Source organism: Manis javanica, chromosome 11 (genome assembly GCF_040802235.1).
Source record: "Manis javanica isolate MJ-LG chromosome 11, MJ_LKY, whole genome shotgun sequence".
Taxonomy (NCBI): Eukaryota; Metazoa; Chordata; class Mammalia; order Pholidota; family Manidae; genus Manis; species Manis javanica.
In genome coordinates, this window is record NC_133166.1 from 103,179,746 (window position 1) to 103,193,905 (window position 14,160).

General features: G+C 40.1%; 1 protein-coding gene, 1 long non-coding RNA gene and 2 other non-coding genes across 9 annotated transcripts in view; 2 read left to right on the plus strand and 2 right to left on the minus strand.

The window, feature by feature from the left end:
• Positions 1–3,076, minus strand: part of MDM4 (MDM4 regulator of p53) — a 35,369-nt gene extending 32,293 nt beyond the window's left edge. For all 6 annotated transcript variants that reach the window (XR_001856050.3, XM_017678885.3, XM_017678881.3 and 3 more), the window contains exon 1: positions 2,932–3,076. The gene's annotated coding sequence lies outside the window, so the exon portion shown is untranslated. The remainder of the gene's footprint in view (positions 1–2,931) is intronic.
• A 20-nt stretch (positions 3,077–3,096) lies between these two features.
• On the plus strand, positions 3,097–6,664 carry LOC140844502 (uncharacterized). Its single transcript, XR_012122930.1, has 2 exons — positions 3,097–3,744; positions 4,265–6,664. It is a non-coding gene; the product is annotated as an uncharacterized lncRNA (long non-coding RNA).
• Positions 6,665–9,245: 2,581 nt separating this feature from the next.
• On the plus strand, positions 9,246–9,318 carry TRNAK-UUU (transfer RNA lysine (anticodon UUU)). Its single transcript has one exon. It is a non-coding gene; the product is annotated as a tRNA-Lys (tRNA).
• Positions 9,319–9,585: 267 nt separating this feature from the next.
• On the minus strand, positions 9,586–9,658 carry TRNAK-UUU (transfer RNA lysine (anticodon UUU)). Its single transcript has one exon. It is a non-coding gene; the product is annotated as a tRNA-Lys (tRNA).
• Positions 9,659–14,160: the final 4,502 nt, after the last annotated feature.

Below are 14,160 nucleotides of genomic sequence, written 5' to 3' on the forward strand. Positions count from 1 at the left end.
TCCTAAGATATTTAAAGGTGAAATGACACTTTCTGTGATACACTTTTAAATGTTTCATTAAAAAGTTGGGGAAAAGAAAAAAAAATATTCAATTAAAACAACATGTTTTAATTACTTTATTGAATGATACACACAAATGTGGAATAAATTAAAAAATTTTGTGTTTATTGTATCTTGAAAACACTAGTACACTTGGAAAATATCCCAATTATATTTTAAAAAATTGCTATCAGTAATCTGCACTGCTTTGACTCTCTGGAGATGTGTTTCTTTCCAGCTAATAATAAACATAGGGATGAGTATAAGGAGCTAAAAACAATTTGCCTGCTTTTAAATGAATGATAAGAAAACTCCTTTTTGCAGTTTTCTTTGCTTGCTCTCAAAAGGACTCCCACTCAAGAGAGATGTACTTATTAGAAGAGAAGCCAATTTCACCACTGCATTCCACAATACAACAGAACTAGGAATACACCAGGGCAGGTGAAGACACCCTGTTTTTTAGGGCATTTCAAAAGTGAGGAACTATCTTACATGGGCCTGTAGAGCTCATGCAGTAAGAATTCCATTTCTAGAAACTCACCCCCTCACTGGGTATACAGGTACATAAGCTTTTACGATCTGTCTCCAACTCACTCTCTATTCCTTCTTGGCATTCTTCTCCAAGTCTCCATGCAGCACCCACCATGATGAACTCAGTTTCTTGAATCTGCCTAGCCTTTTTACCACTCACCTCACAATGTTTTTGGTACTGAGTTTTTTCAAACTTCAACTTATATCACAGTTGCCCTTACTTCCTCCCCTCCATTAACAAGATAGAACAGAAGATAAAAGTAACAAAATTTTGTTCTGTGGAATCTGTTTCTGTCATTGAAAACAGCCCACATTTAACACAATTAAGTACCATTGTGTCAGGTACTCTTTAAAGCACTTTATATACCAGAGTTGATTTAACTCTTACAGAGGCCTTATGAGGTAGATATATCATGGTCCTTATTTTCAGAAGAGAAAACTGAGGCAGAGAGGAAGATAACTTGCCCAAAATCAAAGTCTTAGAGTCCAAGCACTCTGGTTGCAGAGCTCTTAACCGTTACTCCCCTTCGGTGTACTGAGTCATAATATAAAAGTTCTTTTCTACTGGAGAGTCACAGATAAAAAAGTTTGAAAGTCACTGCCTTAGCACCTGTCCTATCTACTCTTGTATGTTATTTTCTATTCTGGAAAACTCTTATTCTCCCACCCAGGTCCGAAGTCACTTCTGTGGTCAAGATTTTTCTAACCCTCCAACAGAAGCTAATGACACCAGAGCACCTCTATTAAAACACTTAACATATTATAACTCATCTATCAATGATGAAGGTGTGGTATTCACCCTACATTTAGTCCAAGGGACTCCTACCCCTCATCTTCAAATCTCTACCTTTAAAGACAACTGTGATTTTAAACCTAAAATAAAAACTTGTCATAAGTTAGCATAATTAATCATTCTAATCAATTCTTTAAAACCCCAAGGACCTCTATTAAACAATGATACTCTTTCAACTATATACTTGAGAGTAATCAAAACAACTTCTTCCTTTTAAAAAATAAGCTACTATTCAGACACTGTTTTAGTCCTTACTAGGTCTGCTACACACCTACAGAAGTCAATTGTGTACAGGAGAACTGTGTACAGGAGAATACTCCAGCACAGTTTGCAAAACAAGCAACATGCCAGGAAACAACCTAAAAACCCATCAATGGGGAACTCGTTAAAGCAGCCATTGTACAACCCCATAGTGCAATACTAAGCAAGCCTTTAAAGGGAAGTATTATTTGTATACATACAGAAAGCTGTCCCTGATTACTACCTGAAAAACTTCAGGTGCAGAACAATACATACAAAAGGATCAATTGTCGCTTTAAAATGTGACTATGTGTAAAAAAATCAGGAGATATAACATCAAGCAGTTAACAGCAGCTAAGGAAAGGACCAGTCAGGGATGACGGACAGTAGTTAACTTTACACACTTCTGTACTGTGTGCATTTTTTAACAACAGGTACACACTTCCTTGTTTTTAATGACTACCAGAAATGATCCTGACCAGTCCTGTGGAACAAACTATTGTGAAATAAATACTTTTAAACTAAATTACCTTTTCATATCAGGAATGTGTAAAAGGGTGGGGACTAACTTAAACTGAGATGTAGTCATACTTAACACCAAAGGTACTAAGCATCTTTGACAGATACTTGTTCCGCCTGCGAACATCCCAAGACAAGAAGCTTCCTAACACAGAGCTTTCCTGTGTTCACAAGCGTTTTTCCTGTGGCAAAAACTGCAGCATTTTTCTCCGGGTCTCCCTTTAAAACAGTGTTTTCAAACTTTAGGGTGTACAAGAATCAGTTGGGAGGCATGCTGATTAAAATACGTATTCCCGAGCCCCACCTCCTGATACTGTTTGGGGGAGGTCTGGGTGTGGCCCCCAAACGAGCATTTTTCAAATAAGCGCTCAAGTTCTTCTGAAACGGAAGGGCCGCAGCCTTGAAAATGACTGTCTTAAAAACTTGAGTCACCTCTGTCATTTTCCTGCCTCCCTCCGTCCGCTCCTTCCTCCCAAGTGCCTCAGCATTCCTCAAAACTTCGCGCCCAGCTAAACATCGTCGATCCGACTATTTTCATTTGAGGTTAGTACCCTGTTGGCCACGCTGCTTCCCGTCAGTCTACTTCCATTTTTAGCTTCCGCGGGTCCTCACCTTCTAACCCTTCCCCCACAGCCCTTCTTCCGCCCGGCGCGGCCTTCCCAACGCCGCCACCCGTGCCGCAAGCCCCTCCCGCCCGGTACCCCGGCTTCGGGCCCGCACGACTGGCCGCACCGCCGCCGGCTCCCCGTCCCCCCGCACCCGCCTCCTCCAGCCCCTGGCTCCCCCCACTACGAAACGAAGAGCCACACCTTACGGCCGCTCCATGAGTCGCTCCCCCGCCGAGCCCGGGGGGGAGGGGGCGTCAGACGCAGTCCCTAAGGCCACAGCGGCATTTTGAAACGGCGAGCAATGAGCACGCAACTTCCGGCCTCCCAACCCTTCTCTCACAAGAACTTCCGGTGAGGCCTCCGGAAACCATAGATGAGTCAGCTGGCGAGCTAGAGAGCTAGAAAGGCTGAGCACCCCTACCATAGAGTAGATCCCAAATGGGGAGAGTCGCAGCACCTGAACAAGGGAGAGTTGGGAGAATTCAAGAGGGAAGGTTTCAGGAAATCGTAGAGTCTTGAGATGCTTACAGACGTGTCCTAGGAGATCAAAACGCGGGAAGGGGGGAAACCTAAGGGCATAATCAGAGGCGGCCTTCAGCTTTCCAGGAAAACGCCACTCCCTGTTCCTCCGTGTTAACTTGCTCATTCTCACTGCCCCAGAGGAGGGCTGGAAAGAAGAAAAAGCATCCTAGTGTTGTCAATTGGGAGAGATAAGACTAGTCTATACACAAATAACTACAAGATACGTCGTAAATGTTAAAAGACAGATGCAAAGAACAATGAAATGGAGCTAATGGGGAGCGCAGTCCGGTCATCTAGTCTCTCCCAACATTGAAGTGCCTTCAGCGAACCTCTCAGGCTGGCTGTCTTCAACCTCTGCTGTTGCCAAATGGCATTACTTCTCCCTAATATTTCGTTTCTTTCAGGACGATTCCAAACGTTAGCGGATTTTCTGAGTTGAAGCACGCTACTTAGCACTTTCTATTGGTTTCAGTTCTGCACTTGGGAGAAACAGTAAGGCTTCATTCTTTCCAATACGAATACTATTCGGTTATTTGAAGACAGCTGCTATGTCCCATCCCAAACCCTCTCCCTTGTTCTTCTGCAGGCTAAAAAATCCCCTCAGTAGCCTACAGCTATTTATTTGTCATGGCTTCTGGCCACTTTGGTCGCTATCTTCTGAACAAGTACCTGTTTGTCCTGCTTAAAATGTGGCTCCCAGAGCTAAATACAGACCCATGCAAAATAAAATGGGGCAATGACCTCCTTCAATTTGCACATTGCACCTTGCTCTATTTATGGCGTAACCTCGCGTATAGCTGGGCGATCCAGCGTTCTGTAAATGAACTGAAGAATTAATTCCCTTTTCAAAGTTGCTCCCAAAGAGTTTCAAGTCAGCAACCACCTCTCAAAATAAAATAGGGAGGAAGGACTGTGACCCACTATCAATGATTTCTCCTCTTTTTGTGAAATTTTATTTTTTTAAATTCCAAACAAGAATTTGACTTGTGTCTTTTCTATTCTATCTGGTTAGTTGAGGTTCCTTTGTACTGTCTCCTGGACACTTGAAATTATCCTGTCATGAAGTTCGGTTTGTTTTAAGATCAGCCAACATTTGTTGAACCCCTGCTCTGTGCCAAGCACCAACCTAGAGGATTCCAAAACAACTAACACGAGGATCTGTCCAGTGGAGGAGTCAGGCTTTCCAGATAAGGAGAATGTGGTAAGTGCAGTGGCTGATGAGCCAGTTAGTATTGCCTGGAAGGACAAGAGAGATTAGCTCTGTGACTTTTGCATTTTGCAAAATTTTGATCAACATATTTAATTTGTCTTCATTTGAGGCTTTAATTAAATGGATTAAGAATTGAGCTTTTCCCCTCATCTTTGACAGTGATTCATAATTAAGCATTCATCTTCCAGTGTTGTTCTTAAACCAGCAATGATCCCACCTAATCGTGGTCAACATCTGGCAACATTTCTCTGTCCTTCCCAAGGAGTTCATAAAACTTCATCAAATGACTTGCTATAATGAAAATAAACCTTAACTATAGTATTTCTCCTACCAGTCAAGTAACCTTACCAAAAAAGAAAATGAAATTTGGCCTTGTAAGGTCACAACTGACTCAGTGATTATCACTTCCTTCTCTAAGAACTGTACTCACAAACCATCTTTTTAATAAGGAGGCAGGAAATCTGGGTTTAGTCTAGCTATTTCTACAAACCAGAAAGTTACACAGTTCTTCATTTCCCAATCTCTTAAAAAAAAAAAAAAGACTGATTGAGATGATTTTTCTAAGGCCCCTAGTAGTTCTAAAGGAATTAGAAGTACATGTTTTTGGACAATAACCTTTCTGTAAAAATTATAAGGAACTACTTCACACACCACCACTCTTCCTAAAGAACAATACCTATTTTTTTAAAGTGCCTTCTCCTATAACATCTCTCTCCTTCAACTCCAGAGGAAACCATTATTCTGAGTTTGGAATTTACCCCACCATGCATTTATTTAGACTTTTAGAATTTACATGTGTATATATTCCTTAAAAATATTTTACATTTTAAAAAAATGTATAAACAGCACTGTGTGTATAAATCTACATTTTTGCTCATCATTGTGAAGTCAACTTGTAGTTTTAGTTAATTTTCAATATTGTAATAGTACTGTTGTACAATAATATATTGAATTGTATAATTGTATAATGAATTGTTATATAACAAATGTATCAGTTTTTGAGGACTGCCCTAACAAAATGCCACAAAGTAGGCGACTTAAACAACGGAAATTTATTTTCTCACACTTCTGAGTGCTTGAAGTTCAAGAACAAGGGGTTGGTAGATCTGATTTCTTCTGCTGTATCTTCCCTTGGCTTGCAGATGACCACCTGCTCACTGTGTCCTCACATGTTTATCCCCCAGTCTGTGCCTTGTGTGAGTCCTAACCTCTTCTTCTTATAAAAACACCAGTCATATTGAATCAGGACCCACCCATAGGACCTTATTTTAACTTAATCACCTCTGAAACTGCCTATCTTCAAACAGAGCCACATTCTGAGGTCCTGGGGGTTAGGACTTCAACATACAGATTTGGGGGGACACAATTCAGCCCATAACAGTAATGAGCACACCACAATTTTTAAGTTTATCTCCTCCTTTAATAAATATTTAGGTGTTTCCAGTTGCTTGCTGTTACAAACAACGCTACTGTCAACATTCCTTTACTTGCCTTTTTGGGCACCCTAGAAAGTGGAATTATTGGGTTACATACACATTACCAACTTTGTTAGATGATGACAAAGTGCTCCAAAGTGACTGTAGAAGTATACAGAGCTGACAGGCATGTATAAGAATTCTGTTGTTAATCCTTAGTATTGTCAGATTATTTTTTTAAAAATCTGAAAAGTGGGCAATGGATTCTCATGATAGTTTGATTTATACATCCATGATTTATTAGTAAGGTTGAGTATTTTTTCATATTTGTTGACTATAGTCACTCATCTATGAATTGCCTGTTTGTATCTTTTGCCCATTTTTCTGTTGGTTTGTCCTTTTCTTATTGATTTGTAGTTCTGTCTGTAATCTGGATATTAATTCTTCTTGATTATATATACTGCAAATAGCATGTTCAAATCTATGTATTGTTTTCACTTTCTGAATGTTGCCTTTCAATGAATAGAAGTTTTTTTAAAGAGATCAAAGTTTTAAATTATTTTCTTAGTTTTACTGATTTTTTTTTGTATTTTATTGAAGAGATTCTTTCCTGGTTTTGGTTCATAATGATGCTCTTATATATTTTCTACTAAAAGTTCTAAAGATTTCCTTTTCACATTTAGGCCTTTATCTCATTGGAATTGATTTCTGTACATGTAACATGGGATCCAATTTCATTTTTTCAGTTTGCATAATAAATGTATGGCTGTGATATTTAATCTAAAAACTGAATGTGAGCAACAGTCTCTCAAATTAATCTTTCCTTCCCATGAAACATAATCACTGAAGGTTTTGTACAAAAGGTATCATCTGAGTGGGCCTTCAGAAATGAATGGGATTTCAAGAGGCAGAGATGAGAAAAGTCATTTGAAAAGACATGACATAAATAATGAGGTGATGAAAGGGATGAGGAATTAGAATACACAGTCTTAAAACTGAGAAGAGTTCACTTGGGTTGAAGGGTTGGTGACTGTTCAGAAGATTGGCATTGTATTGAATCACACTGTCTGATATAACAGCCACCAGCCATATGTAGCTTCAAATGTGGCTAGTCCAAATTGAGATGTACTGTAAGTGTAAAATACACATCAGATTTCAAAGACTTAGGAAAAAATGTAAAGTATCTCGCTAGTAATGTTTTATATTGATTACATATCAAAATGATAATATTTTAGATATATTGGGTTGAATAAAATATGGTATTAAATTAATTCACCTGTTTCTTTTTACTTTTTTTAACGTGGCTACTAGAAAATTGTAAATTATATAGGTGGTTTGCATTACGTTGCTATTAAGTGCACTGGTACGGAATATTAGCAAAGTAGGCTGGGGCCAGATTGCGGAGGATTTTGAATGCTGCTATAAAAAGTTCTGAGTGGTTATTCAGTAAGTATTAGGGAAGAATCAAAGGGTTTTGAGCAAAGAAAAGGCAGTCTACTATTCCTAATTTGATGACTCAGCATCCCATCTACACACAATTTTATATTTTAGTCTATTTTGCCATTAGTTCCGGGTAGATCCTCTGGTCATATGATTCCTATAAAGAATTCTTAATAATATAGCCCCTGTTATTGTTTTTATTGTAACATGAATGGAGCAAATTGAATGTGTGTTCCTTCTAGTGGGAAATGGGAACAAAATGGATGAATTGGATGAGCCAAACCTTTAAAAGGTCTCCATTGCTTGGGGATAAAGTTATTCTTTCTGCCCATAATTGTTGTCATCAATTGATGACGTCCCACTGTTATCATGTTTCAAAATTCTCTACCTCTTCCACCACTCCAGTCAAATACAGCATGGTGAGTATAATAAATAATACTGTATTGCATATTTGGAAGTTTGTAAAAGAGTAGATCTTGAAAGTTCTCATCACAAGAAAAAATTTGGGCCTCTATGTGGTGGCAGATATTAACTAGACTTATCGTGTGATCATTTCACAACATACGCAAATATCAAATTGTCATGTTGTACATCTCAAACTAACATAATGTTGTATGTCAGTTATACCTCAATAAAAATTAACTAATTTAAAAAAATATGTTAAGCAGTCGTTGAAGGGTGGATAAGTGTCAGAGAATAATAGAGCAGAATCCATAGTCTGTTCTTGAACATTCTGCCATTAAGTCTCTGTGTGACTTCATGAATGCTTATTACTTGTCAGACATAGTTCTAAACAATTCATATAACCCATCTTATTTAATTCTCACAGTCACCTATTGTCCCGAGACACAGAGAAGTAGCTTGCTCAAGACCACACAGTGGTAGTAAAGATTCAACAGGGGCACCTAACTTCAATCCAGGCTTTATGTGCAAGCATTTATCCTTTAAAAACAAAATTGATCTGAAATATTTCCTAACTTAACAATACTTTGCCCAAGTTGTATTCTATATCATGATTATTAATGGCTGTATAACATTCCACGTTAAGGCTGTCCCATAATTTATACAGCCACTTGTCATTTCCAGTGTTTTCCAGCTAAAATGCAGTGACCATCTCTCCTGTAATCGGGTCTTTTTGTACATCCTTGACCATTTCTTTAGGACAGCTTCTGGAATTAAGGGAAAGTAACATGAGCTAACAAGACCTCTTCTTCCCTGTCCCACGCTCAACCTCACCGTGGGTGATGCTTCAAGGCCAGCCCTGGAGCCTTGGGCAGCGCTCAGTACTGAGGCTGTGGAAGAGCGGAGCCTCAAGGCCAAGGTCAATAAAATCTCTCCCTGCTGGCTTGTTCTGCGTTCCTGTCTCTCATGCCTAGTAGGGCTTTGTACCCAAAGGTGAACAAGCTGGTGACCACCTCCAGGGTTTGCGTCACTTGACATTCCTTGAACGCCTTCAAGGGAGTCACAGGACAATCTCACCAACCCTCTGCAGGGTCCTTTCTCCTGCATTGTACTACACAGGTCAATCCAGTAGCTTCAGAACAGCGTCTTTGTATTCTCGTTTAGTCTTTCTCTTTCTGTGTCTCTTTTTTTCCTGTCGGGTAGGTTTAGAACTAATATCCACACTATTATTAATAGTAAAAAGACGTAATGACGCTACAGCGCTTCCAAAATGGTGTGCGTCGCATTCTCCTAATCCTGGATCTATCAAATTACGAAAGAAGGCTACCTGATGAATTTATTGTGTATGTAAATATCTCTCAATTTTTAATTAGCTGCTGAAAAGTGGATGATTTAGGTCTGTTTTTCTTTGGCTCAGGAATCCTGAACTTTTCATGCGCGGTTTCACAAAATGCGAGCAAGAATCGAGTACACAAGGTGCCTCATTCTTATGTAAGATGTAGGAGAAAGGCACTTATTCCGCGAGAGCCCGGATAGCTCAGTCGGTAGAGCATCAGACTTTTAATCTGAGGGTCCAGGGTTCAAGTCCCTGTTCGGGCGCTTCTCTTTAAATTTTCACCTGATTTTTCCTTGGATTTAAAGTAATCGTAAACAAATTGCTTCTCGGTAGGGAACTACCGTTCAAAACCGTCATAGCCAAGAAAGTAACCCACTTTGAGTAGTCATTTTTCTCCCCAGAGAGCATGTTTATGTAGCATATTTTGGAATCAAAGGAAAATGAAAAGAATTGAATTGAAAGCAAGTACGTTTCCACATTAAGATTCTCATGTAAAATTTGCGGTCCCAGTGAGAATACAAAAGTAAAAACGCCCGAACAGGGACTTGAACCCTGGACCCTCAGATTAAAAGTCTGATGCTCTACCGACTGAGCTATCCGGGCGCTCTCTTAGAGAATTCTTCTTCTATATACTTGATAGAATTCTACTAAATTGCTTTCCTATGAAGTTCAATTTAGATTTTGACCAAATCTAAAAGTTCTTTTCCTCCGTGCAAGATAAAGAAAAAACAAACACTCGCTTCTATATTTTCTCCATTTACTTGAGATATATGTTCAAGTTCTTTTATATCTCATATTTGACAAATTGCCAATATATACTAAACTCTCTAAAACTAAATGGTAGTAAATTACAGAAAAATGGGCAACCAAGAGGAATATCAAAAATTCTGACATAGAGTTGCACTATTTGTATTACAATTCTTCCATCTTCTGTCTATCACCTCCCTGATAGGATCTCTTAATTTTAGTTATTCTACAGATCCAGTTTACAGTAATCTTCCCTTTAACAAAAAATACATTTCCCTTCACTAGATGATGTAGCTGTTTGATAGTCCTTGGCACAAAAGAAGGAAAGATACATTTGATTTATCAACAGAAGAGCTAATATAGGAAAACAGGAGTGACTGTGGAAAGGTGGGTTCCTGAAAACGACCTGAAGACTGAAGAACAGACCACCTACACCTGGGGAAGAAGAGAAGACCACCCAGAGAAGGGGAAAGTGACAGAGCTACCATCGATGGGAAAGCTGTGTTCAAATTTAATTTGGGAGAAAGGGAATTTAGACCTTTGTGAAGAAAGCAAAGGTTCCTGTGGCCAGGATTCTCACCTGGCCCTGGTCGACTGACTCACTACACACGTGTGGGCAATGCGTTGCTATTGACTCTATGTAAAGAGCTCCACCCAGTGCTCTGGGCTACACGGTGGCACAGCTCCACCGCTGCAGGAGAGCAGAGACTGGACTGAGAGGGCTGCAGGGGCAGAGAGGCCCAGAGGCAGAGACCGGCTTGCTGCATGCCGTCTCGCTCTAAGTGGAGGGGATTCTGGTGATTGATCTGCCACCGTGGGAATAAAGTTGGGTATAAACCCTTTCACCACAAGAACATTCCATTGTCATTTTTCGGTCTCATTGAATCCATACCGAACTTGCCTGGGGCTGAAACCCATTGACAAGACAACTTTCATTTAGATTTTGATTGAATATTTGCCTTTCCCTCTGTTTCAGGCAAGTTGCAGTTTTTTAGTCAGATTCACAAAATGAATCCTTCTAAAGCAGTATTAGTGTACACTAATGAAAGGAACATGGAGTTTTAAGAATAAAAATCTGTGGATCAGTCTATTTTTTTCTAAAATCAGTTCCATCAACCCTGACGCATAGGGTGTGGAATACAGGATTACGAAATTTCAAAGACTGATAAGGGAATTCATTTTTGTTTCTGGGAACTTGAGGCTTCTGAGCACAATGAACAGCAAAATAGCTCAGCCTCAGTTAGGGGAATTTCTTTCCTACAATTGTTTGATTCTTTTAAAACAAAGACCAACAAATTGGGTGATCCTGAACAGGCCTGTGTTTCCACATCTATAAATTGAGGGAAATTGATTAGATGACTTGTAAGATACATAAAGTGTTGCCATTCTATTACTTTTCCCACTGTGAATGAGATTAGAAAGAACAGATTCAAAATGCAACAGGAAGGAATGATTTAACTGAACAAATATTTATTGATCATCCTATTATGGTTTAGGTTCTATGCTAGCTCCAGAGATGGAGATATGCAGAACATGGATCCTGCTCACAGTCTAGGATACAAGGTAGACATTTAAGCAAACAGTTTTAACAAAGTAATAAATACAGTAGTAAGAATTCAAGTATAGAGTGGCAGGAGGTAAACGTGGACAGAAAGGCAGGGATCATAAAATGAGGGTGGGAGCCCTTGAGTTTTCAGCAAGAAAAAGACATGATGAGAGGTAAGTTTACACAAGCAACTGTCAGAGATGTACAGAAGAAATTGTAATGAACCAGACAGACATTCATTTATTTAATGAGACATTTCTTGAGCACTCACTGTGTCAGATGGGGAAAAATCTCTTGCTTTGTTTTTATGAATGAAATGTGGAAATATATTATACCTCACTGTTTTTTTTTTAAGGAAGGGAAATGGTATCCGTCCAGTGTCCTTAAAGGGGCAAGAATAAAGGGGGTTTCAAGGTCTTCTTCCTGGCCAGTGGCTTTGTTACATCATAATCCCTTGCTGTCGGGATAATAAACCAGCTGTTTAAAAGTTAAATAGATTGAATGGGATTAACTCATCAAGTTGTTTATTGAGCACCTACTGTTTCCACGACGAGGAATCTAGGCACAGTGGGAAGGAAAATGGTTAAGTCTGACAGGAAAGTGGGGAGTGCCAGGTGTGTTTGGGGGATGAAAAATAAATTAATCTGGCTGGCATGGAGAGAGGCAGTGCCAGACTGAAGAGCGCTGACCAGGTTTATTTCAGGCTGAGAATAATTTTGTCTTATAGGCAATAGCAAAGTTTGAAGATTGAAAGTTTGTCTTGTTAACATTTCAAAGTCCCGCCTGAGGTACAATGAACTGAATCTGCTTTTTTGTTGTTGCATTACAAATACCACCAGCAGGAGTTTTGTACCTTATTCAGCAGGCAGTCTTCCCGATTGCTTCTCCAAGCTTCTGACGTCACATAGACTGTTGACCTTAGGCCTCCCACTAGAGGGCAATGTAACCCCACATATTTATATTTGGAGGCCCTCCTCCCCCCTCCATTTTTGTAACTTCATTTCCCTCACCAATTACTTTTTACCCTCCTCCTCATCAGCCTTAGAAAACCACCATCAACTCTGTAACAGAGCTGGAAACAGCTGTGCAGCAAGAAAGATTTATCTTGGCCCACAAGCTTTGCCTCACCTGGTTGCACCCTGCAGCCATAACTGTTTTCGCAGGAATTTGGAGGCACCTACATGACGGGGAAGTCTTGTCTTCCTCCTCCAGAGAGACCCACAGTGGTACATAGCCAGGTATCTAGTGCAAGGATAGTTGTGAGTTGAACATAATTGTATTAAAGAGCCAGAAAGCACATGTCCCGTGGTAGAATTTTAGAAAGGTTTAATGTGAAGATGCTTTCCCGGGGCTCCCCAAACCAGAGCCTGGTGTGGCTGCCCCCTCCCTCATCACCAGGTAGAGCCTTTGGAGCGGAGACCTTTGCAAGGTACTGGGAAGACACATGGTACAGAGAAGTTATTTGGGGAAGTCCCCTTTGGTGTTTGTGACCTAAAAACTCCAAACTGAGAGCAGCCTGAGTTTCTGGTGAGCCCGTCCTCTGGTCTCCCACCACCCTCCTCTCTGAAAGCACAGAGGGGCTTGCAGCCCATGATTCTTGCACAGCAGCAAGAGCTCAGACACTGAGATAAGTACTCCCTGAACAAGGCAGTCATCAAATGTCCTGGGTCATTGAAAAGGTATAAGGGAGAAGCAGGACTGATTTCAAAGCCAGTTAGGATCCATAGGTTTGAAGAAGTCAACCTAATTACGAAATATTTACAGAATGCCTCCCCTACCTCTCCAATATCCATCCATCTTTCATAGATGGTATAGTCTATGAAGAAAGTCTTTTGAAGGATTTTTAAATGAAAATGGTACAAATATTGCCTTTTTCCATTTTAGCCCAATTTGTTTTATAGATTAGCCCCAGCCAAGAGCTGAACACAGAGAACAAAACATATATAAACAGATTCGATTACCTCCTCCTCCCACTCATTTCAATCACTTGCTCCCTGACCAAGTTCTTGTTTTTAATCACTGAAATCTTAACTTCTCAAACTCTCCATTGTCTAATCCTGTCATTCTCTCTCTTCCAGCAAACTAAAGCCACGCCTTCATTCACTTTCTCATTCTCCAAGTATTTATTGAGTACCAGCTTTGAATCAGGCAATGAATTAGGCCTAGGAATTCAAAGATAAACCCAGCAGAGATTTCCTTGTCCTTAAGGAATTTTATAGGCTAGTTATTCTCCTCTTCTATCTCCTCCTCAATCCAGAAAAATAGCAAACAAGCAGGTATAACACTCCGTGATTAGTGCTACAATCCGGGCGACTATTAGGTGTGCCTAGACATCCGTAGGGGCTTCTTTAGGGAAGCTTCTTGGGAAACGGATTGCAGGGTGTATTAGTTGTTATTGCTGCCATAACAAATTACTACAAATTTAATGGACTAAAAAACACAGTTATTATCTGATAGTTCTGCAGATCAGAAGCCCACCAAAGGCCCCACTGGGTGAAAATCAAGGGGGTGAAGGTGCCTGGGATATTTCTGAAGGGAACGATGCACAGGCAGATGCATTCGTCAATTGGTAAACTCATGATTGTTCCCCAGTGCCTGCGCCTAGTCTCACTATGGTCCCTCAGTTAATGAATACCTCCCCTTGCCGCCAATTCCTAAGGCACCTAGTGGGGACTAATTCCAGATTCCTCCCCCTCTGTGGTTCTCTCCATTCAATACATTGTGGAATATTATTTATTTGACTGCCTGACTCTCTCTTGTATCTCTCCTTTCCTTTTTTTCCCCACTGCCAGAGCCCCAGCACAGTTTTGAG